The sequence below is a fragment of the Akebia trifoliata genome, chromosome 7, assembly GCF_017979445.1.
Source record: "Akebia trifoliata isolate Shusen 1 chromosome 7, ASM1797944v1, whole genome shotgun sequence".
NCBI classification, from domain to species: domain Eukaryota; kingdom Viridiplantae; phylum Streptophyta; class Magnoliopsida; order Ranunculales; family Lardizabalaceae; genus Akebia; species Akebia trifoliata.
This window is the reverse complement of record NC_141381.1, coordinates 15,487,716-15,514,052: the sequence shown is the minus strand read 5'-3', so window position 1 is coordinate 15,514,052 and position 26,337 is coordinate 15,487,716. Positions and strand designations below refer to the sequence as shown.

The following is a 26,337-nucleotide window of genomic DNA, read 5'->3' as shown; positions in this document are numbered from 1 at the left end:
GATCCAAATAAAGAACATCGAGGTTCTCTATCACATTAATTTATACACAAAAAGAGTTGCAATGAGTCATAATTTACAAATCCAAAATTACAATGCATCGATAAACCATTCACAATCATTACACAAGCACAAGTGCTTACAAGGAAGCAATGCCAGCACTCACATCCCTCCCTATCTTCTTTAAGATCCCCACAATGCCCGCAACTACCAATAAAGAATTCTTTTGTGTCACCACATTGCATACTCTCACGATGAACTTCCGCACCTTCAAAGGAGTATCCGAGAAGCAAGTGCTCCTGATCAACCAAAGAACCAAGGACTATAAGGTGAGAAACTTTCATGTTCACTAGTTCATAAAAGCCACCGATTTAGAATGAGTGTACCAGAGAGTTGTTTGTAAAAACTAAAACAAAATGGATATAATTTCATAAAATTCAATTCTTATAGTGCAAGAAAGCAAAGAAAAAAAAACACACACACACACACACAGGGAGAAGATGAGAGGAAGTAATCATTTAATAGGTTTTATAAACTTTGCAACATTATTAGAAAAAAAAAAGAACAGAATTGATTATCTTAAAATGGATATCAAAGATATCAGACACAATAAATTTCCACATCTGAAAATATAGATAAGGATCCAAAGGGTAGACTACAATTTTAATTGTCACAGAAATGTTTGTGAAGCAGATTTCCCAATTTAATAAAATTCTGAAGTCATACTATAGAAAAAAATTCAAGTGGGTAAAAAATTCAACAGCTTCAAATGTATTAAAGATTAAATGCATATTCAGCAATGATAATCTCAAATTATACACACGAACACGCGCACGCACAAAAGAAAGTAAGAAATGAATGTTAATCGCGGAAAAGAAAAAAAATAAGCTAAATTAATGAGGTGTAGAGTTTAAGATAATTACACATCCTTGTAAAGCTCATAAGTGTTGAATAAATGCCAGAAGATAGACCAGGCAAAAGAAACATGGGCCGAACTCAAAGGGCCCTCATCTTCCAGTTTAAATGGACGGATCTAGTAGTCATGATGGCATAACCCACTGCAATAGCCTGAAAATAATAACAACCCAACTTGGAGTTAAAAAGAAAATCTTATATGCCCAAGAATGTGTTAACAACTGAAACAATGACTACAAATGAAAGTAACTTTTTTCTTTCATATCCAGAATCTCACGAACCAGATGATATGAGAAATCACAGTGCTCACAGGTTTTATATATATATTTATTTATTTGATAGATAAGCAGTGAAGAGTTATGTCTGTGACATATTGGCATGACTAGTCACGTGGAAGTATGTACAAATGAAATAATAAGGTCATTGGATCTGGATTCAGGAAAGAAACAAACAATGTTGTTGGAAATTGGAAAATGGAAATTGGAAAGAAAGACTCACTTCTAAAATGACAGAAAAAATGATAAGATTCCTAGCCATTCTTGTCCACGTTAAACCCAGGTTGATTACATGATGAGACTATCGTTGTTCTTCTCACCGGAGTTAATAATAATCTTAGTTTTACCTTACTTGTGGGACAAGAAGGGGATCGAACCCAAGAGAAAGGAGGAATAGAGCTAAGCTAAGAAGATAAAATCCAAATTAACTAAAAGGAATTAAAACTATTTTTCTTTGTATTTTTGAACTTATAAGAAGATGTAAAATTGCTAGAAAATAAACTAAAGTAAATGAAATTAAAAGCAAGTAAACTTATGAATTAAAACACCATTGGAGGTGGATCTACCTAAAACATGTTAATGAGCAATTTCTAGTCTCTAGCCTTTTTATAACTCAATCATAAGGGCTTGGTGTTAGCTCTTTAAATCGGAAAGTTTTGCAAATAAAATGAAATAAGGGAACAAAAACAAAGTAGAATTCTTTGAAAATTTCTTACTATAAATTATCTAATTTAAGCATACTTTATCTTGATTTAATCTAAGCATAAAGTATTTATATTAAGAATAAAATGTGCAAGAAACTTAAAGAGAATTCATAAGCATTTTAAATAAAAGAAAGGCATAAAATTAGAAATAACACAAGAACTTGCTCTAGGCTTTTCCACTCTCCAATGGAGGGAAACTTAGCCTAATGTCATTGCAAGAGAGGGTAGATAAGAGATGAAAGAATTTTTCTATATTTCATAGAGAAAATTACAACTTCTTCTTCTTCTACTTCTTACAAGACTATTTAACCAAAAGAAAATAACTAGAAGATGAAAATACAAAAAATAAGAGAATAGGCTAAGAGCCTTAGATTAAAGGAGTCTTGGATAAGAGAACCAAGATGGGACCCTTTCTCTAAAAATGATGGCTCTATTCATAGAGAAAATGTGTGTAGAAGAGTCTAAAAGTAGCCTCCACTTTTCTTTGCATAAAAAGACAAAAGAGGAGAATATGAGTTAAGGATTAGGGCATTCCAAAGTGGGCCCAAATGCTTTTGTCTTGAGAATTTGATTTCAATTTGTTGATTTTCTGCACAAGAAACACACGTAATTAGATTTATCTAGTAAATGAATTTATTTATATAAATTAAGCCTAATTAACATGCAACGTGGTGATTTGAGGCTTATCTGATTATTATCTTAATATGGATAAATAGGTACAAAAATCAAGATAAATATCCAAAAAATGTGTGTATAATTGAGTGTTTGGAAACACTCATCACACCCCCAAACTTACCTTTTTCTAGTCCCTAGAAAATAAAACTGCCACTTTCGCAGGCACCTCGACTGCATTTAGCGAATGTAGCAAGCCCTTGAACCTCTAGGTTACCCCTAGTGGACGAGTTTGACTCGTGAGGGTTTACAGAAAATATACCCACAAAATTTGAAAACAACTTTGAAGTAAAAATAGTCAAAATCAAAATTTATATTGAAAAGCACAAGTCTTTTTATTTTTTTTTCAATCAAGTGGAAGTATTGCTTGGTATAGAGTCCCAACCCTTATTTCTCTATGACAAAACTTAGACTTAAATTGACCTTTGAATGATAGTGATTCTAACTCAGAAATTTAAGAGATTCGATTTCCTCAAATAAGTTTCAACCTTCTAACTACTCAAGAATAGCTGGAGTAACTTAGGGTTTAATTCTAAACTTAGCATCCTGTCTAGGGTAGTGAGAAGTGTGGATATTCACTTTAATACCTCTAAGGGGCTTTATCTGTGATATTCCAGTATACTCACAATTTTACACTTGATGGCTTTCACCCTACTAAAACTTTACATAAACTTTTAGATCTTTGATTTTTTTTTTTTTTTTTTGAAAGGTCTCTTTTTTTCTATTACTTCTTCATTATTTTTCTAAGAAAAATAGGCAGCCCTTTTCAAGGTACCCAGTCTAATTCAATGGTTGCTGTACAAGGTGTATACAATCCAGTTCTGTTTTTCTTCTAATCAGCCAACCAATTGAACAAGGAAGTCAAAGTTCATCAAACCTAGTTTTTCCTTAAACTCTGGGTAGAAAGAAGGTAATAAGCTCTTTTAATACAATCTAGACTCTTGGTAACCTTATTAGAAGTGACTATAAACCAAAAGATAACTTTGCTCTAATTTTTGCCTAAGAGAAATACAAATGGGGACTCCAGATCATAGCTTCCAATGAAAGACTGATTAAATATTTTTAACTAAGTGCTTAAAGATACAAGTTAAGATTTTGAGTAAAATACAGGAGTACCAAATCTTGAAAAAATCATTTCCTTAATGAATTTTATCACAACCTTGTGATCGTTAGTTCTATATGCCACAGCTTCGACCCATTTTGACACATAGTCAACGGCAAGTAGGATGTATTGGTAACCCTGGGAGATAGGAAAAGGTCCCATGAAGTCTATACCCCACACGTCAAAAATTTCGATGATCAGTATAGGATTTTGAGGCATTTCATTTCTCTTAGAGATTTTTCCTAATCTTTGACTCTATCACAAGATTTGCTAAACTCGTGGGCATCACAAAAAATACTAGGCCAGAAAAAACCGCATTGTAGGATTTTCATGGCGGTCTTCTTACCACTGAAGTGCCCTCCGCAGGCATGATTATGGCAAAACTCTAAGATATTGACTTGCTTACAGGTTGGAATACAACGTCTAATGATTTGATTAGGACAATACTTAAATAAGTATGGCTCATCCCAGAAATACCATTTTGTTTTTGACAGAAGACGGAGTTTCTCTTGACTAGTTATTTCGACTGGGAATTGACCTGTAACTAGGTAGTTGACAATGTCCGCATACCATGGAGCATTGGCTTGAGAGATTTGCATAAGTTGCTCATCGGGAAAGGATTCAGAGATGGGTAAGGATTCCTCGGATGGCTTGTTAACTATCCTAGACAAGTGATCAGCTACGACATTTTCTGCCCCTTTTTTGTCTCGGATCTCGAGATCAAACTCTTGTAGAAGTAGAATCCAACAGATTAACTTTGCTTTAGCATCTTTCTTTGATAGAAGGTACTTCAATGCTGCGTGGTCTGTGTAGATCACGACTTTAGATCCTATGAGGTAGGGGCGGAATTTTTCAATGGCATAGACCACTGCTAGCATTTCCTTCTCTATTGTAGAGTAATTAAGTTGAGCATCATTTAGGGTTTTACTAGCATATTGAATAACATGAGGTTGTTTTTCAATTCGCTGACCCAATACAGCGCCTATTGCATAATCTGAAGCGTCGCACATAACTTCGAATGGAATGCTCCAGTTTGGAGGTTGAATAATGGGTGCCGAGGTTAACTCAGACTTGAGCTTGTTGAACGTAGAGAGACATGACTTTGAAAAGTCGAAAGGAACATCCTTTCCCAATAGCTCACATAAAGGTTTCGAGATTTTCCCGAAATCTTTAATGAATTTACGATAGAAACCTGCATGGCCTAGGAATGATCTAATTTCTTTGACCGTTCTAGGAGGTGGTAATTTTTCAATTAGACCTACCTTTGCCTTATCTACCTCAATCCCCTTAGCAGAAACAATGTGCCCTAGTACAATCCCCGATGTTACCATGAAATGGCATTTTTCCCAATTGAGGACTAGATTGACCTCTTTGCAACGTACAAGGACCAAAGTCAAGTAATGGAGACATTCTTCAAAACTTGATCCAAAAATTGAAAAATCGTCCATGAATACTTCGAGATATTTTTCTAGCATGTCGAAAAATATACTCATCATGCACCGTTGAAAAGTAGCGGGTGCATTGCACAATCCAAAAGGCATGCGACGATACGCGAAAGTTCCGAAAGGGTAGGTGAAAGTTGTTTTCTCTTGATCGATTGGGGCAACGGGTATCTGATTGTACCCGGAATAACCATCTAAGAAGCAATAGTAAGAATGTCCTGCCAGACGCTCTAACATTTGATCAATGAAAGGTAAGGGAAAATGATCCTTAAGAGTCATCGAGTTGAGTTTCCTATAGTCAATACACACTCTCCATCCATTTTGGACTCGAGTGGGGATTAATTCATTATCTTGGTTCACTACCACAGTGATACCAGACTTCTTAGGAACTACTTGTATAGGACTCACCCAACTACTGTCAGAGATAGGATAGATAATACCCGCATCTAGCAATTTCATCACTTCCATTCGAACTACGTCTTTCATGATAGGATTTAGCCGTCTTTGAGGTTCTAAGGAAGGCTTAGCGAAATCCTCTAAACGAATACGTTTGATTCTTACCACAGATGGACTAATTCCCTTGATGTCAGCTATGCTCCAACCAATAGCTTCTTGATGTTCTTTTAATACTCCTAACAACTTTCCCTCTTGAACTTCATTAAGGCGAGAGGAAATGATCACGGGCAAGGTTTGATTCTTACCAAGAAATGCATATCTCAAGGTCTCTGGAAGCGACTTGAGTTCTAATTTTGGAGGCTCAATATAAGAAGGAACAAGATTGGATGTGCGCACAGGAAGACTTTCAGTTTTTGCGTGCCACCGCACAGAATCTAAGAGTGGAACAGATTCAAGTAAAGCATTGACTTCGCTTATAGACTCTTCGACGTCCAAGTCAAGGCCAAAGTGAGCAAAACATTTTGTTAGGGGATCAGAGTACCCTAACTCTTGATACGTTTGATTGACTAGCGTATCTATCATGTTCACTTCCTCCATACCATCATCTACATCAATTCCTTGGAAATTGTGGAAGACGTTCAGTTTCACTTTCATATCCCCAAATGCTAAAGTCATAATTCCGTTTCTATAACGAATGACTGCGTCAGACGTGGCTAAGAATGGACGTCCTAAGATGATAGGAATATGACTATTCGAATTGAAGACTGGCTCCGTGTCTAAGACAACAAAGTCAACAGGGAAATAGAAATCTTTGACTTTAACTATCACGTCCTCAACTATACCCTTTGGAATTTTTATGGACCTATCGGCTAGATTCAACGTGATATCGGTGGGTTTCAAAACCCCCAAACCTAATTGTTTATAAATTGAATATGGTAAAAGGTTCACACTAGCCCCTAAGTCTAAGAGACATTTTTCGACCACTTGATTTCCAATATGAATGGAAATTGTCGGACATCCAAGATCCTTAAATTTTGGTGCAAACGTTTGTTGGATGAGCGACAAAGCTTGGGCTGCCATGACAGCTTTCCGAGGAAATGGTGTTTTCCTTTTAGCTGTGGTTAAATCCTTTAGGAATTTCGCATAAGAAGGTATCTGCTTAATGGCATCTAGGAATGGGATATTGATATGCACATTTTTGAAGACTTCTAAGACACCCTCAAATTGCTTACCTTTTTTAGAATCTCTAAGGTGATGGGGAAATGGAGTTTTTGGAATTGACAAAATGATAGGAGGATTTTCCCAATGTTTCTTTTTCTCTATCGGAGACTCTATGACTTCTTTTTGAATTTTGTCCTTCTCTCGGACTTTTTCTCCCATGTCAATAGGTTGGACCTTATTGTCCACCTTTTTTCCCAAACGCAAGGTGTGGATAGCTTGGACTGAGTCTTGTGGAGCTCCAGAATGGCTTCCTACTTCATATTGACCTTTCGATCCGTTTGGAATCAAAGGTTGGCCTCTAGGGTTAGGGATAGTCTGACTAGGAAATTGACCTTTCTCTCTCCCACTCAAAGAGAGAGCTAACTACCCCAACTGAACTTCCATCTTAACTATGGATTGCGCAGTGACCTGGTTAATCTGAGTTTGATTTTGATGGGTTTGCTGTTAAGTTTGGATGAACTGTGAAAGCGCCCTCGATCCGCTGAGTGCGCGGATCCACTTTTAACCCTTGAGGTTTGGGAGTCGCCACCTAGTTATTATGGTCTAGGAACCAAACTGACTCTAAAACGGATAAACTAATCTACGAAAGAGAAAAAGAGTCCGGGGATCACGTTACGGGGTTGGAAGGTGTTAAGCACCAACCCCGCCCGGCCAAAGCCGGTCTCTACTAACTTCCCAAAAAAATCACATTGCTAAAAACCTAGATAAAAATAAAAATAAAAGAAAATTTTTATACCTTTCCGATAGCAAGGATTTTGCTCCCTCAGATCTGACAAAAATAGCTCCTTGTACTGTACTCCCTTGCTTCGTTCTGTCTCCGGATTTAATTTTGGATCTTCGAGATCAAGGTATCTCCTTGTTTTTGGATCTAAACTCTTCAAGTTTGGTACGGATTTGGGGGTGTTTTTGGAGGGCTTCTAGGTGTTTTCTAGGTTAAAATTGAAGGAGGGATGTTAGGTAAGGAGTTGGGCTCCAAAACTAGGGTTTATAGGAGGCTAGGGGGGCTTTTAGACCTACTTCTCTTAGGGTTTATGATTTGATACGAAAATAGGGTGTGAGGACCTCTATTTATAGATTTTTTTAGGGGTTGATTTTGAAAGAGTTAGTGTTTAATTAGAGTTCTTTTAATTAGAGTTGTGTTTTAGTTAGACTTGTTTTAGGTAGAATTGTATTTTAATTAGAATTATTTTAGGTAGAATTATTTTTTAGTTAGAACTCTATTAGATAGAGTTATTATTTAATTAGAATTCTATTATGACTTTTGACTTTTGGTCTTATTTGATTGACTTTTAATATTTTGACTTTAGTCATAATTGATTGACTTTTAATATTTTGACTTTAGTCTTGCTTAATTGACTTTAATTTTGACTTTAGTCTCACTTGATTGACTTTAATACCTTGACCTTAGTCTTGCTTGATTGACTTAAATTTTTGGAGAACCCCCCTCTAAAATATCTTTAATTCTTTGGATCCCCAAATGTAGGGGTCCTTAAAGAAATATCTCACGAACCCTCAACAATTTTCCATGAGAGCCCGATTGATCGATTTTTTTAATTCAAAATTTTAAATTAATTTCATTAATATTTCACTTTAATTATTCAATGTTTTATTTATTAATTTCGAAATTTTTAATTATGACAATTGTGAAATTACCGTTTTGCCCCCGGAGAGGACTTTTCACGTTTTAAGTCGGTTTTTAATGTTCTTAGATGTTTTAGAATCGATTTTTCGTAAGGAATTCAATGAAAATATTAGTTTTTGTTATTTATAAAAAATTTTTGTGTGAATTGGTTGTGAACTTTATGAGGGGCATTTTCGTAATTTTGTCAAATTTTGTGAAAATTGGTGAAATGATTTATTTGATTTTGATTTGTTGTTTTATGTGTTCGAAAGGGTTTTCCTAATCGTAACGTAGGCTCTAGGGTTGTTTTGATGTTAGGGGTATTTTGGTAATTTGATCAATTTTTAGTGATTTTTATCGTGAAGCTTCTTTTTGGTCTGCAAGATGATGATTTTTATGTTTCTGGGGTCGTATTTTCCTAGCGTAGCGTGGTTTCTAAGGTTTTGTCAATTCGAGATACCTCATCTGGATTTCTGAAACATTTCTGGTAATAAAATAAAGCAATGGAATACACATCCATCATTGGGAATCATTGCGATCGGGTTGACGAGTTGATTAATCAGGCGGATGCAAAAATGGGGTGTCTACAGATGCCCCTCTTTGGCAGAGGGTTGAAGCAAACTAGATAGCAAATCTATTTTGGTAGATAGTGCGATATCCGAATGCCAAAGCTAGTGACAGTTCATTTTGCAGCCTGATTTAACAATTCGTCGAGGTGTTTGGATCCTTGAAACTCTCCCCGAACTAAAAGAAAATGTCAGGTCTTTGAGCGCGAGCTCTCACTGGCAGTGTCAGATCTTTGAACTTAAAAAAATTCTCCTTGACTGATATAACAATTGTACAAGTGTGTGATTTAAAATCTAAGATAAATTTGAGTAAAATCTGAGTATAATCTGAGCATAATTTGAATATAAACTGAGCAAAGTTCCGGGAAAACCCTCGGCGGTAACTGAGCAAAGTTCCAAGAAAACCCTCGGCGGTAACTGAGCATAATTCCGAGAATACCCTCGGCGGCATCTGAGCATAATTCCGAGAAAACCCTCGGCGGCATCTGAGCATAATTCCGAGAAAACCCTCGGCGGTAACTGGGCATAGTTCCGAGAAAACCCTCGGCGGCATCTGAGCATAATTCCGAGAAAACCCTCGGCGGTAACTGGGCATAGTTCCGAGAAAACCCTCGGCGGCATCTGAGCATAATTCCGAGAAAACCCTCGGCGGTAACTGAGCATAGTTCCGAGAAAACCCTCGGCGGCATCTGAGCATAGTTCCGAGAAAACCCTCGGCGGTAACTGAGCATAGTTCCGAGAAAACCCTCGGCGGCATCTGAGCATAGTTCCAAGAAAACCTTTGGCGACAACTGAGCAAAATCCAAGATAACCCTTGGCGGCAACTAAGCAAAATCCAAGATAACCCTTGGCGGCAACTGAGCAAAATCCAAGTTAACCCTTGGCGGAAACTGAGCAAAATCCAAGATAACCCTTGGCGGCAACTGAGCAAAATCCAAGTTAACCCTTGACGGAAACTAAGCAAAATTCGAGATAACCCTCGGCGGCAACTGGCTGAGTATAATCCGAGCAAACCCTCGGTGGCATCTGGCTGGGCAAAATCCAAGATAACCCTTGGCGGCAACTGAGAAAAATTCGAGATAACCCTCGGCGGCAACTGGCTGAGCATAATCCAAGCAAACCCTCGGTGGCAACTGGCTGAGCAAAATCCGAGATAACCCTTGGCAGCAACTGAGCAAAATCCGAGATAACCCTCGGCAGTAACTGGCTGAGCATAATCCGAGCAAACCCTCGGCGGCAACTGGCTGAGCAAAATCCAAGATAACCCTTGGCGGCAACTGAGCAAAATCCGAGATAACCCTCGGCGGCAACTGGCTGAGCATAATCCAAGCAAACCCTCGGTGGCATCTGGCTGAGCATAATCCGAGCAAACCCTCGACGGCAACTGGCTGAGCAAAATCCAAGATAACCCTTGGCGGCAACTGAGCAAAATCCAAGTTAACCCTTGGCGGCAACTGAGCAAAATCCAAGATAACCCTTGGCGGAAACTGAGCAAAATCCAAGATAACCCTTGGCGGAAATTGAGCAAAACTGAAAGAAGAATGAATGAATTTTGGGCAAGAATGAACGAATTTGGAGAAAATTGATTAGAACGAATCAAAGAACGAATAAATCTGGAAGATAATGAATCTGGAAGAGAAATGATCGATTCTAAGAATGATTGGACCTGAAAAAGAATCTGGAGAACGAAAGAATGCCATATCTCCTAATGAGTTATTAGTTGATCTCTGGACACAGTCAAATGTGAGATCCGAAGTGCTTTTGTTTGAACCTCAAGGTTTTATCCAAAAGTTTTATGAATTTAAAACCTGAGTTTTTTATTTCTTTTGAACCTCAAAAGTTTTTCGAAAAACTGTTATCAAGAGGGTAACCATAAGTTTGGGGTTCCTATTATTTTTTAGGATTAACATTGCTCGAAGAAAAAATGCCCCTAGTTTGACAATGTACGTGGCATTGAAGATAATTGAATACATCATGCAAAAATTAAAAAATGCCCCTAGTATAAGGGGGAAAAGTTACAAGAAAGATTGTATGAAGGTTTGAAATATTTGATTACCACAAGCGCAATAAAGATTCAACTTTTAATTTTGATTAATTTTATTAAAGATTTTGAGCAGGCTCAAGAGAACAAAATATTTCCTTTTGGGACTCATCATAGAATTCACCCTTTTCTCCATTGATTCACTCGGGGAAGTAAACATTTTCAGATCAATCGTAGACAAGATACTTGTGGCTTCTGAGTCTATGCCTGGTTTAAACTAAGTATTGAACTTGATTATTCGGGCTTCTGATGTTTCAGCTCGAACCGCTCTCAGCTTGGGATTTTCTTCTATTTTTTTTGTTGCTCTAACTCTTGCCTAGATCGCCTTTTCAGGTTTTCCAATCTAGCGAGCTTGCTCTAGCTTTTGCCTAGATCGCCTTTTCAGGTTTTCGATCTAGCGAGCTTTTCTCTTTTATCTTTGCTCTGATTGTTGTCAAAGTTGTCCTTTCAGATTTTCAACCTTGCGAGCTTGCCTTAATTTTTGTCTAAGTCGCCCTTTTGGGGTTTTCAACCTAGCAGGCTTCATCATTTTTTTATCTTTTTCTTCTCCTCTGAACTTCTGGAGTTGCTGTTTGATCATGCTTTGACTTTTCGTACGGTACTTAGGAGGACTTTCATGGGTAAGCTTAGGACTGGGTATAAAAAGAAAGGGATTTTGAGGCTCAAAAACCCAAATGCCCCTTGTGTGACATTTCCTTTTAAATTATTTTCTTTTTTCTTGAATTTTCTTTCCCACTTTGACAATTTTTTTTTCTTTTGAATTATTTCTTTTTAGATTTTTTCTTTGTCGGGGAATCTATATATATATTTTTTATTTTGATGTGGTCGGGCCTGAAGTAACTTCTCAGGTTGCCTACGTACCCCAGAATTTTGGGATCAGACCAAAACGTAGTTCGAAGCTTCCCTCCCCTAGGTTAGGTGATTAGGCTGAGAAAGAAAAAGGCATAATTTTTCTTTTTGAAAAGACTGCAAAGGGGTTGAGAAAGGATATGTTGAACTGGGTAATAGGAGAATTGATTCGGCCAAAGATGGCCTCTATAAATGTAGTAACGTTTGATTTGGTCAAGGTTGGTTGGTTCTGGTAATTCGATTCTATCATGATCTTGAAGTCTGACAGCTTTTCCTGGTAATATTTCCTTGACGATGAACGGACCTCCCTAATTTGGTTTGAACTTTCCTCTAGGGTCAAAGATAGGTGCTCGATTTTCTTTGAAATCTGATGGTTTTCAAAGTAGTGTTTTCTTGCTGATAGATGAATTTCTCCAATTAAGTTCAGACTTCCACCTATGGTCGAGGAGGAGTACTTAGTTTTCTTTGAAGTCTGATGGTTAAATCCTTGACTTGTAAGTAGCAAACTTTAACCTTCATGTCAAACATGCGAGCGATTCTTCTTTGATAAGTTGGCACCCAAAGTTGTTTTTCTTCAATCAAGTTTAACTCTTCATACCCAATGACGAGTCTAGTCTGTTTCTAGCAATTGATTCTCCATCAAAACCTTGAAATACAGGATTTCCAATTTAACTAGCAAAACTGCTTCCATATCATATACTAGAGAGTAGGGAATAGCTCCAATAGAGGACTGCATTGAAGTATGATGTGCCCCTAATGTGAATGGTAATTTTTCTAACTAATCCCAGTGTGATTAACACATTTTCTTGATGATTATCTTGAAACTCTTGCAAGCTGCTTCAACTGCTCCATTAATCTGAGGACGGTAGGGTGATGATTTGCGATGCCAGATTTTGAAATTTGTACACAAAATAATGACTTATGCTTTGAAGTACGACCCATTATCAGAGATTAGTTCAAAAGGTATCCCCATATCGACTGATAATATGTGATTTGCAACTCAAGATGTAGTGAGGATAGCACTGATACATTTTATAACATCTTTTTTGATTCCATCGATATAGACGAGAGTATTTATTCCATGTTGAACAACACCCAAGCTTGTACCTAGCATACCCTCATATGATCACACGAACAAGTCTTTTGAAATTTCTGAGTAAATTGATTATCCCCTCGTGTTCCTCTAGGGATAAGATGGTTTCTATTTGAATCTCTTTAGGAATTATTTCTTGTTTCGAGGTCAAAGACCTTTCCTTTCTCGATTAAAGGTTGAGCCCGACTCTTATCTTCTTGTTCAGAACAGAAATCTATCAAATTATTAATTAATTCGTTAATGCGCTCGAGGTATTCAAAAATTTCCTTTACCCGATCAAATTCAGATGGGGCGACAGACACCTCTATAGACTCGATGAACTAACTTAACTCAATAGGAAAAAAGTAAACTCAATCTAAGGAAGACATGACCTTACTAGAAAAAAGGACTCGAGCTAACCCAAATGACTCATGAAAACTCAAGACAAATACCCACACGAGTTTGATTAGGACTGAGGACTGAGATATTGCTTACAACCGGTAGGATTGAAGCATTTTGATCTTTAGAGAAAAACTGGATGATGTTGAGAAATTTTGGGGTCATTTCTGACTGTTGACTTGATATTGACGTTTACACTAACTGACCGGATTTACAACCCTAGCTAGACGATGGACGATTGAGCTCAGATACAATGATAACCCTGTAACCTCTTTGAAGGTGAATTTAACCAAATTCAGTGTCACCCCCTTGATAACATTTTAAATGAACCTTGAGATTTTATTGAATTTTGTGCACCAATCCATTAAACAATTCATCCATTCAATGATTATTCAGAAGGAAAATAATTTTATTACACTCTTGAAAATAATGTTTTTATTGAATAATAATTCTGATTATTTTTTGCAATCATTTTTTTTTTAGAAAAATATATTTTGATAATTTTACAAGGTCCATGCAAAAAACAGATTTTTGGTAAAAAACATATTTCAAAAATTTTTCATGCAAAAATAGATCTTTTGTAAATCATTTTTCCTTCACTTTCTTTTCTTTCGGAAAATATTTTCTTCTGAAAAATAGTTTGTTATTTGGAAAGCATTTTCTCTTGGAAAATCTTGTTCTCTGGAAAACACTTTTTCTTAGAAAACATTATTTTCTAGAGAATAACACTTTTTCTGGAAAACACTTATTTTGGAAAACACTTTTTCTAGAAAACACTTTCCCTTCGTAAACCATTTTTCTTCTTTGAAAATTTAATTTTTATTTCAATTTAAATGGCCCAACCCACCATGATTATTGGATCGGGATGGACTGGGTCATTATTGTAAAAGAATGGATTCTTTATTGGGTCGGTGCACCCATTTTAATTTTCAAAACAAATTTTTGATCCTTGAGGACAATCATACACTTTGATCTCATCATTCACATCATTCACATACATTCATCAATCACATGCATTCATTCAATAAACAACCCGGGAACACCCACGATAAGTTCGAGTCGTGACCTACTGGGAAGGTTTCTAGACTCTTAGCTTACTACGTGCAATGCATTTTTATCTGGCCACCCTTGCCCAAGCACACCTATATACCTTTCGATACGTGGTGATTTGGTTTGATATACCGTATAGGTGATAATCTAAAATCTCAATTCACTTCTTTAAAGCCAAAAACAGCCAATTCGATCTCCAGTTGAGAGGTGGCGCCACAATGCCCAGTAAGGGCCCACTTAAATACCTCTCGTCTAGAATAGACGTAGTCTATCCCCCTCGTACAGTAGGGTACAGCGGGGCAAGATCTTGCTTAGGCACCGATTTTGACCAAGAAGTGCAATCGATATACTTAGATTATCTTTTATACCTACGGGTACGAGTCAAGAGTTGTAGCTTTCATAAATGGTTTGGCATCCCACGAGGGGACCGACCACGTACTAGTACTACGTTGGCAATCGGGACATGTGACTGTGTGGCTCACAATAGGTCAAAGGCTCAGGTCGCTCCAGCCTGGGTGCATCAATATACTTCTCAGAATCACCTGATCAGACGGTATTGATGCCCCAGTTCGATATACCCTAAGGTACGTGACTGGAGTTGTGCTTTTCATGAATAACGTCGCATCTCCGAAGAGACCGAGCCACGCACTAGTGCCACGTTGGCTATATGGGACGTGTAAGTGAGTAAAACGGTAAACGTGCATGTGGTGTGTGCAAAACAGGGTGGGGTGTGCCCGGGGCCTTTTCCAAACAAATGGGCTTATGGGTCCAATTAAACCGATCACACATTGGATTTCATGAATATTAAAAAAAAATCATTCGAATCATGTGAATATTCAATCAAGATCAATATCATTCCAATCACGTAAGCACATTAAGCATATCAATGTTAGAAGTAAGCAGTATTTCCTTATGTATTCCAATCAAGGGTTATTTTGGGGTGACCTTAGACAAATTGGGATTTCAAAAAGATATTGAATTGCGAATGAGAATGATTATTGGAGGATTTAAGAAACAACCCCTCTTTTTTTTTTTTTTTTTTAAACCCAAATAAAAACCTAGAAAAGAAAATCAACCCTAAGAAGAGAAAAAAGTGAAAAAAAAAAAAATCTATAACCACACTAGACCTTTCACAATTGAATAAAGGGTTAATAAACACCGATGGGGTGTTATATAAAAATTGGTGTGATAATAGTGACCTCGATAATAAGAAAATCTCATCATCCCATTAGAGAGAGTTGCCACCAAATTTCTTTCCTCATATATGTGGGATCATATGAAGCTACTGTTTAAGCTTTATAAAATAGTGAGTTTACGTGATGAAGATTCAAGAAGCATGCCAAAAAATGATTTTAAAAAGAGGACAATATGGGCCATGTCATTATTGGTAAAATAAAAATTTTATAACCATTTTTCTTTGCTGCCGATGCACACATATACCCCAATTTCTAGCACACAGCCAACACACTGTTCTATTTTAGATCGTCATGTTGCTGCCCACACATGTTGCCAATGCAGTATTCAAAAAAATAAAATTTTATGCGTACATTACTGCCGGCAACACACATTTCAGATTTTATTTTCTATTTTTTATGTTGCTGTCATAACATACATGCAACCTTTTTTTTTAAAATATATATATGTATATGTATGCTACTGTCAGCGACATATAAAATTTTTTTTATTACACATATTGCTGCCAGCAATACAAAACGCATGCACCACTCATATTTTAGAAAAAAAATCAATCATTATCATGTGGCACTCAACCCCCTTCTAAACCCATTAAGATCCTAATCTCATCTATCATTTTAGAACCAGTTTCGCTTCTAAACTTCCCAAAACCAGCGATTCTCTTTGGACTGAACAAATGGGTAGCTAAGAATCTCCTCAGATTTCTCCAATATTATCCAAATGGTGCAAAACCCATTGCTCGGTGGAACATAAGTTCATAAGCAGATTCCTTGATGGGTCGATCGGCAAAAACTGAGCTGTTTAAATTCTCTTTAGCTATATCAGGATGACTCGAGATGATGAAACGAGTTAACCTTACAAAGAACACCATTAGAGGAACAGTGTTGAAGGCTTTAGAAAGCTTAGCGAGAACTCAATGAGTCGTAGAACCAGTAAAAGTGAATAGCAACCCAAAAAGAAGGAACCCAGATGGACCGAGAATGACGGTCTTGGTCTGAACCGGGTTTTGGGTTTTGAGAAAGCTCAAGCCAGACCATTAGGAACCAATCAGAAACCAAAAACAACGACCAGAAGAACAAGAAACAAGACGATTTAAAAGCTGTGAGAAGTAGAGTGAAAAGCAGTACTTGGCAAGAAGAAAAGGTGGCTTTCAGCGGACGTTTTGGTGGTTTTCTAGACCCTAAAATCGCTTTGGTTTTCGAGAGAGAGAGAGAGAGAGAGAGAGAGAGGACGTTCTCTCTCTGGTTTGCTGTTTTTTTCTCCTCATTGAGGAAGAAGATGGAAAAAATAAAAAAAACAAACCTACTAATAACACACCACATCTCCACTTTAAAACGTTGAGGGCTTGTCCCTTAAATATAAGTTTCTGCTAGGGGCACCCCACCTCTACAGTCAACCCAAAACGTTGCTGTTGACAGAACCCCTTTAAAATATTTTTTTTTTTTTTTTTTAAATCGATTTTTTTTATTTTACATCCCAGCCCCCCACATTGCTGTTGACAACACTTTAAAAAAAAAAAATTTTAACTCCCCCAACCCATTATTATTGTTAATAAAACCTAAAAAAAGTTGAAAAATAAAAATAAATATCGAAAGATACATCGCCTACAAAACTTTATAAAAAAAAACGAAAGAAAACCAAACCTACGTGATTGCTTAAACATCATTCCGCCCCCAATTAAACTTCTTGATTCTTTTTTAATTATTTAGGATCACCCTAAACAACCCTCAATCGGATAATAATAAATAATGCTCGATTTGAATCATAATAGTAATATGCCAAAACACCAAATTTTCAAAATCCAAACGCATAATTAGTAATTGAACCAAGATAACGACAAATAAATAAAATAAACAGCTAAACAAACTAAATAAAACAATCTAGGTTGATTTAACAATGCTCCCATACTTGGGGTTTTTCAAGTTTGATCCTCAATGTCCCCAGCGGAGTCGCCACTGAAAGCGCCCTCGATCCGCTAGGTGCGCGGATCCGCTTTTAACCCTTGAGGTTTGGGAGTCGCCACCTAGTTATTATGGTCTAGGAACCAAACTGACTCTAAAACGGATAAACTAATCTACGAAAGAGAAAAAGAGTCCGGGGATCACGTTACGGGGTTGGAAGGTGTTAGGCACCAACCCCGCCCGGCCAAAGCCGGTCTCTACTAACTTCCCAAAAAAATCACATTACTAAAAACCTAGATAAAAATAAAAATAAAAGAAAAATTTTATACCTTTCCGATAGCAAGGATTTTGCTCCCTCAGATCTGACAAAAATAGCTCCTTGTACCGTACTCCCTTGCTTCGTTCTGTCTCCGGATTTAATTTCGGATCTCCGAGATCAAAGTATCTCCTTGTTTTTGGATCTAAACTCTTCAAGTTTGTTGCGAATTTGGGGGTGTTTTTGGAGGGCTTTTCGGTGTTTTCTAGGTTAAAATTGAAGGAGGGATGTTAGGTAAGGAGTTGGGGCTCCAAAACTAGGGTTTATAGGAGGCTAGGGGGGCTTTTAGACCTACTTCTCTTAGGGTTTATGATTTGATACGAAAATAGGGTGTGAGGACCTCTATTTATAGATTTTTTTAGGGGTTGATTTTGATAGAGTTAGTGTTTAATTAGAGTTCTTTTAATTAGAGTTGTGTTTTAGTTAGACTTGTTTTAGGTAGAATTGTATTTTAATTAGAATTGTTTTAAGTAGAATTATTTTTTAGTTAGAACTCTATTAGATAGAGTTATTATTTAATTAGAATTCTATTATGACTTTTGAATTTTGGTCTTATTTGATTGACTTTTAATATTTTGACTTTAGTCATAATTGATTGACTTTTAATATTTTGACTTTAGTCTTGCTTAATTGACTTTAATTTTGACTTTAGTCTCACTTGATTGACTTTAATACCTTGACCTTAGTCTTGCTTGATTGACTTAAATTTTTGAAGAACCCCCCTCTAAAATATCTTTAATTCTTTGGATCCCCAAATGGAGGGATCCTTAAAGAAATATCTCACGAACCCTCAACAATTTTCTATGAGAGCCCGATTGATCGATTTTTTTAATTCAAAATTTTAAATTAATTTCATTAATATTTCACTTTAATTATTCAATGTTTTATTTATTAATTTCGAAATTTTTAATTATGAAAATTGTGAAATTACCATTTTGCCCCCGGAGAGGACTTTTCACGTTTTAAGTCGGTTTTTAATGTTCTTGGATGTTTTAGAATCAATTTTTCGTAAGGAATTCAATGGAAATATTAGTTTTTGTTATTTATGAAATTTTTGTGTGAATTGGTTGTGAACTTTATGAGGGGCATTTTCGTAATTTTGTCAAATTTTGTGAAAATGGTGAAATGATTTATTTGATTTTGATTTGTTGTTTTATGTGTTCGAAAGGATTTTCCTAATCGTAACGTAGGCTCTAGGGTTGTTTTGATGTTAGGGATATTTTTGTAATTTGATCAATTTTTAGTGATTTTTATCGTGAAACTTCTTTTTGGTCTGCAAGATGATGATTTTTATGTTTCTGGGGTCGTATTTTATGTTAGCAGAAATGATAGTAAACGGACTCAAAAATAGAATCTGACTTACCACAATCTTGTCGACTTTGTCATATTTTATAGAAAATTTCGTTCTACCCCAAATCGATATATTATAATAGACAATCGGAGATCGGAGCAGAAAGTTACAGTCAATTTAAGTTCTGCTGTCAAGGGTGAAAAAATAAACGGGAGTGACTTTTTTTTTTTTTTTTTCAATATTTTTTTCTTCTTTCTTCTCTCTTAAAATCTCAAGAACACTTGAACTTATAGAAAGAAACCAAAAGAAAAAAAATAAAATAAAATAAAAATGAAAGAAATTAATTTTAAATCAAAACTTACCACTAATACCTTTACCTTTCCCCGGCAGCGGCGCCAAAATTCTGATGAGACTATCGTTGTTCTTCTCACCGGAGTTAATAATAATCTTAGTTTTACCTTACTTGTGGGGGAAGTAGGGGATCGAACCCAAGAGAAAGGAGGAATAGAGCTAAGCTAAGAAGATAAAATCCAAATTAACTAAAAGGAATTAAAACTGTTTTTCTTTGTATTTTTGAACTTATAAGAAATTGTAAAATTGCTAGAAAATAAACTAAAGTAAATGAAATTAAAAGCAAGTTAACTTATTAATTAAAACACCATTGGAGGTGGATCTACCTAAAATATGTTAATGAGCAATTTCTAGTCTCTAGCCTTTTTATAACTCAATCATAAGGGCTTGGTGTTAGTTCCTTAGATCGGAAAGTTTTACAAATAAAATGAAATAAAGGAACAAAAACAAAGTAGAATTCTTTGAAAACTTCTTACTACAAATTATCTAATTTAAGCATACTTTATCTTGATTTAATCTAAGCATAAAGTATTTATATTAAGAATAAAATGTGCAAGAAACTTAAAGAGAATTCATAAGCATTTTAAATAAAAGAAAGGCATAAAATTAGAAATAACACAAGAATTTGCTCTAGGCTTTTCCACTCTCCAATGGAGGGAAACTTAACCTAATGTCATTGCAAGAGAGGAAAGATAAGAGATGAAAGAACTTTTCTTCATTTCATGGAGAAAATTACAACTTCTTCTTCTTCTACTTCTTACAAGACTATTTAACCAAAAGAAAATAACTAGAAGATGAAAATACAAAAAATAAAAGAATAGGCTAAGAACCTTAAATTAAAGGAGTCTTGGATAAGAAAACCAAGATGGGACCCTTTCTCTAGAAATGATGGCTCTATTTATAGAGAAAATGTGTGTAGAAGAGTCTAAAAGTAGCCTCCACTTTTCTTTGCACAAAAAGACAAAAGAGGAGAATATGAGTTAAGGATTAGGACATTCCAAAGTGGGCCCAAATGCTTTTGTCTTGAGAATTTGATTCCAATTTGTTGATTTTCTGCACAAGAAACACACGTAATTAGATTTATCTAGTAAATGAATTTATTTATATAAATTAAGCCTAATTAACATGCAACGTGGTGATTTGAGGCTTATCATGATTATTATCTTAATATGGATAAATAGGTACAAAAATCAAGATAAATATCCGAAAAATGTGTGTATAATTGAGTGTTTGGAAACACTCATCATTACAACCTCATTTGGATACCTTTTCTTCCTTCTCATGCTGCAATTCCACAAGCTTGATCTGTTTTGTTGAGTAAACACACTTCCTATCAAATACAAAAACAGATGTATATTTGCTCAGATGATATAATTCACTATAATAACATTATTCGACAAACAGAAGATCTATTATTCTCAAATAAGATGGATATAATATAAAAAAAATTGAAAAATCTATAAGAATTAAAAAAAATCTCATCTTCATTTGGTTTGGTTTGAGTAGTTATTCTAAGCACATTCAAATTTCAGTTGAATGGATTTTGGAGTGGTACCACTGCTCAATGATGAGGAGTCTGCACAAAATCAGAAGAACACAATGCGCACGTGTTAGTTGCACGAGTCCCTCCGTCTTAATTGTTTTTAAGACAAATGAGCATAAACACAAGTGGAGGGACGACAGCCGACAACGATCATGAGCAACCACAAAATCTGCTTTCAACAGAGGTGCTTCTACAAAATCGCTTCTCTTCTCTTGTAATCACTAATATAAGAATCGTGATCGCCAACTGGATATCTATCTCCATATGGGATATCTTAATACCATTATTAATAGTCTACACAACTCAAGACTTCAGATTTTTCCCTACTAATTAGGATAAAATGTGGATTGCTATATAAGACACAATACAGAAAAAAAAAATAGTTGAAAGATTAAAAGGCCTACCAACCATGGACACACAACAAATCAAAACTTCTGAAGATGTTTCGCCAAAATCTTCCTAAAAGTAATGCTAATTATTTGTTTTGAGATACAAGAAAATCTATGTTCCTAATGGTTTGATCATTAGTCAAGTGAGGCCTTGCATTCATTCCTCTAGCAAACATAACAGGGCAGAGTATGTGTGGACTCCAGTGGCTATAACAATGGCCTCGATCATGGATTTGTCCACAGTAAGCTTGTTGAGGGTCAAAGTCCCAATCTTTGACATGCTGATAATGTCTCCTGGTACCAAGATACAAATTTGTTTTGTTAATGGCTAAGATACCCCTGCATATTTCTACTATTAACTCTTACTCTTGTTTAAGGGACAATATGGTCAATAAAAACACAATTAAGAATGTATAAGCTGTTTTTCACCCAAACCCTCGTGGCTTTTGGAAGTGCTTTTACACTCCAAAAAATACTTCTTGTATATCTTCACCAAACAATTGATATTGCAATCATGATTCTTATAGAAGTGATTCAAAGAATTTGAAGCTGATAGAGAATAATATTTCTGTTAAAAAGACTACCAAGTTATGCTAGATTGAAGAAGTAAGTTGGAGTTGGAACTTACAATGAATGAAATTGTTCTTGAGCACTGTTTGTCATAGAGGTGGGCTTTGGATTTGGATCAGACTTGGGCTGAATGAAATTCAATCTTCTTGAACCAAGAGATGACATGAGAGTACAATTGAGAGAGATCTGCACAAACAGAGACCACCCTAGTCCTCCTCCTAATCATGTGATACTTGCCTGCTTGCACCACACAATTTATATGCTTTTGCCATCATTTCACCAACGAATTGTTCTTGGTCGGTATCTCCAGTACTTGCAACATACAGACATCAAATGACCATTGGATTTTGTTTCTCGACAGGCCTTTTGTTAAAATGGAAACACGAAATAGGATGATTGTCATTCATAACCACCGTTAGCATATATAGATTCACTGGTGAGAACCACCACCAACTCATATCAGCGCGCCTAATTAAATTTAAAGAGAGAAAATAGGAGGTAATTCAGTCATTCCTCTGAAGAAAAGAAGCAGCAGGCCTCACGTAAGTGAACCCCTTGAAGTTGGTGTCGCTGGCAGTTGGGCTTGAGGCAAGAGAATCTAACAGTGACATGTTAGTAAATCATGGCTTATGAAAAATGTTGAAGATGAGGTTATATAACTCATTTAAATTATTCTCTCAGAGAAGACCTAGGTCAAGGGAGCATGTCATCAGTTTGAATCCCACCAATTCCCAGCCGTTGCAACTACTAATCATATTGACACATTCTAATATCCCTTTGAATATATGTAATATTCTGAAATGACCATGGTTTGATGCACCTAGTATAGTCATGTGTAACAAAGCAGAATGGAACTCAAGGTAAAACCAAAATACTACTATTTTATATGCTGGATTATAAGAAAGTATCTTTGCAAAAGTAAATTTCCCACTCCAACCAACACCTATTCGGTCATCATCAATATATTACACAGGGCCAGAAATGCAAGTTGGAGAAGCATATTCAAATACACTGCAACTGTGATGTTCATCCATCAACACAATGAGCATTTTTTGTAAAACATAGAACTCAATGTTGTTGAGATATTTCTTATATTATCCGTTTGGATTTTGATCGAAACATGTTAACATTAGATCTTATATAATTGTGCATTACATTGTTAACTTACTATCAGATCTCAAGTTAGATTGCTGGTTGTTTAATGTCCTTATTCATGATAAACTAAAGTTATTGATGGGATTTATATTAATTGTTTATTCCCTAATCAAGGTACTAATCTACATCTCCTGTCTCACCAACTTGACACCTTCAATAAAGAAATCAGGTAGAGTGCTCCCTAATTTTTTCGGGTACCTGAGGTTGTCCTTTAACATCCATATTTCGGTTGGAAGGATTAATGTAATTGATCTATGCAGGAACAGAGCCATGGATAGGGTTCTATTGGACATTAGACCTAAAAATCTGGATTTTTTCTACACAAAGGCATAACATGTTTACAAACAAATAAAGTAGTTGTACTCCTTTAGAAATAACTCAAACCATGAATCAGATTTGAGACAATTCATTGTAGTTCATGAATGACAATAAAGGGCAGATGTCCATAGTTCATGAATAACAAAGGCCATTGTGATGATGAAAATCCCATCAATAATCAGACTATTTTTTTCTATAAAAAAATGTAGAAAATTGAAGAAATTAAGACCACATTCTTGAAATAACAATGCATATCAAGAAAAGTTATCAGCTATGTAAGGGAAATTAGGATGGAACATTAAACCACGTAGTTTCAAGCTGATTGCCTTTCTTGCATTCTCGATAGTGAAGAAAAATGAGGGGGGAAGAAGAAAAAAGAAAAAGGAACTCTTAAAAACATCTAAATCACATCAACAATATCAAAGGAAATAAAACAAGGTCATATTAAAGGTGTGGAATCAAGAACCTCTACATCTGTTTGTGCCACTTCAAGACTCCCATCCAAAGAATTACGGTCGCCAACCACAGACTCCAAGGCGTCAACCAGCAGATCTGGCTGCCATGAAAATAAAAAAGAGGAACAAGTATAATCTTTAACAACTATCATAGTTTATAAAAGGACCAAAACATAAAGAGAAAGAGGATTCGGATAATGTTTACTGTTATTTCCTTCAATGACAATGTGATGCACTCGAGTCCGAAATCCAATTGGTGAACTTTTGCCTCCATAATTTGAAACCATAACAATTGTTTTAAGGATTTAGAAAGAAAATTGAATATCTTGTTCAAGACTGTTGATTTTTCTCATGCCTGAGACATTGGCTCAAGACGAGATTTAAATCAATATGCAGTAGTACTTGCTAACAGAATTAAGTGCGTCCATAAGAAGTCACGTATTTGCACAAATCACTAACAAAGCTTACGACCCACCCACCCTTGCACACACATTCATGCATGAAAAAATGAACCACCACATGTAACATATATTTATCTAACTTAAATACAACACAAATAATGCAAACAAAAGCATACAAATTCATCCAATATTAGCACATACATTAGATCTGCATAAATATGTGCATGCATCCATATACATAAAAGTAGAAACAGATGCAAAAGTGTCGATTTACATGGATATAATGATAGTTTTTGAGAAGCATCTTCTACTTGTGATTGTAAGATACAGAAGTGTATTGCAAAAAACACTGGTGAATAAGAGAAGCTATTTTCCCAACATAGGGTGAACTGGGAGGCCTAGACATGAGCAAACAGGTGGACAAGCAGAGGAAGCTTAGTTGAGAGTTGCACATCCACCAATAATTTAGGAATTAGGGGATTTCAGGAGTTGTAAATCCTGGGGTTCTGTAACCCACGTAGCTGAAGCGGAGTTGAGTCACAAGAGTTGCCACTTCAACTCCCTCAACCCTGCGCTACATTTCAGGATAAGAATTATATTCTATTATGCACAATAAAAGGTTGATACAAATTCAGAATACCAAAAGAAGAGACAAAAAATAATAATAATATAAGCCTTTAATAAATATTTTTGAAATAAAATTTTCTGGATTAAAAATCAACTAGAATCACGAATTAGATAACAAAACTAACATGAATACTCGGATTTGTAATAATTTCTATCAAACTCCACAAAACATACAGATTCCAACCGATTTACCAAAAATAACAACCTAAATAGCAGAATCAAAAATTGCAAATGAAAACATCATAGACGAACAAGATGAGCTGAAATCGATGAAGATTAAGAGGAGCTACAAAGACGAGAACGCTGCATCTACCTGGAACTAGTGATGGAACAGAGATGATTGTTTTTGAGAAATCGAATCAATATGAAGATTTTTACTGATTTTGGAAAACTTTGAAATAAATCAAGAGAAGAAGAATCTGAATTAAAATAAATATACTTGGCTTTAAAAATTAAATTAAAATTTAGATCGAATAATAGAATTACATACCTTTCAATTTGAATAATCTGAGAATCACTCTTCAGCCTCAAGAAGTAAATTCAGATGGCAATTTATGAAAACTATCAATCTTTCTTAGTTTTCTCCCATCTAAACCTCAGTTTCGCAATTTTTCTAGGGTTTCTTTTTATATCTTCCATCTCCTTAGTCCCAAATGTTGTCAAAGAGAGATCAAAAGAGATGTTGTTTCAGATTTTGGGAGAGTTCTTCTCTGACTGATAGAGAGAGAGAGACACACAGGTTTCAGATTTTGGGGGTTTTCGAGTTCTCCGACTGTGTGAGAGAAAGAAAGAGATATGAAGCTAACGAGTTAAAGAGGAAAGAGACTGAGAGATCGATTAAGGGAGCGACTGAGAGAGAAAGAGATGAGATCGAGAGAAAAACTGAGGAGAGAGAGAGAGAGATGAGATCGAGAGAGAGTTCGCCAGAGGGAGCGACTGAGAAAGAGAGAGATGAGATCGAGAGAGAGAGAGATTGAGAAAGAGAGTTCGAGGGAACGGCTGAGAGTGAGAGTGAGAGAGATGAGACGGAGATTAAGATGTTTAAAACTTGAGTAAAACGGCTTTAAAACCTAAAACAGCTTAATACCGTTTTAATTGCCTGTTCCTATTTTACAATTTTTTTGTAGTGTTTGTATCCGAAAAATGTTAATTTTGCACGATGAAACAAAACCTAAGAATAAATAAAAATTTGATTATATATCCAAATGATTTATAAATCCGAATGTTTTCATATTGTTAGATCTGAATTTTTTCTGACCATTTTTTCTTCGTCCTTGGACTCAAGTGGATCTTCTATGGTGAGATTTTTAGAAGTTATTACTTGTTTAATATGAATATAAAACGAAGGGCAAAATTTATTTCTTTAGCAGAGCTAGAGCTCGTTCGAGCTCTTCAATCTTTGAAGTTTTTTAAGCTTTGATGTTGTAGAAAGTAGGCAAGACAGAGAACAACTTGGGGAATATCTCTGTTGAACAATCTGAAGTGGTACAGATTTTGGATTTTA

At 35.8% G+C, this 26,337-nt stretch overlaps 1 long non-coding RNA gene across 3 annotated transcripts; it reads right to left on the bottom strand.

The window, feature by feature from the left end:
- On the bottom strand, positions 1-25,875 carry LOC147398270 (uncharacterized). Of its 3 annotated transcripts, none has more exons than XR_015179800.1 (5): positions 25,324-25,875; positions 21,936-24,160; positions 20,642-20,705; positions 921-1,065; positions 1-296 (listed from the first exon to the last, which is right to left on the bottom strand). It is a non-coding gene; the product is annotated as an uncharacterized LOC147398270 (long non-coding RNA). The 3 variants fall into 3 exon arrangements; XR_015179802.1 differs by having other exon boundaries at positions 21,936-23,906; XR_015179801.1 differs by lacking the exon at positions 25,324-25,875 and having other exon boundaries at positions 21,936-23,906; positions 24,011-25,261.
- Positions 25,876-26,337: the final 462 nt, after the last annotated feature.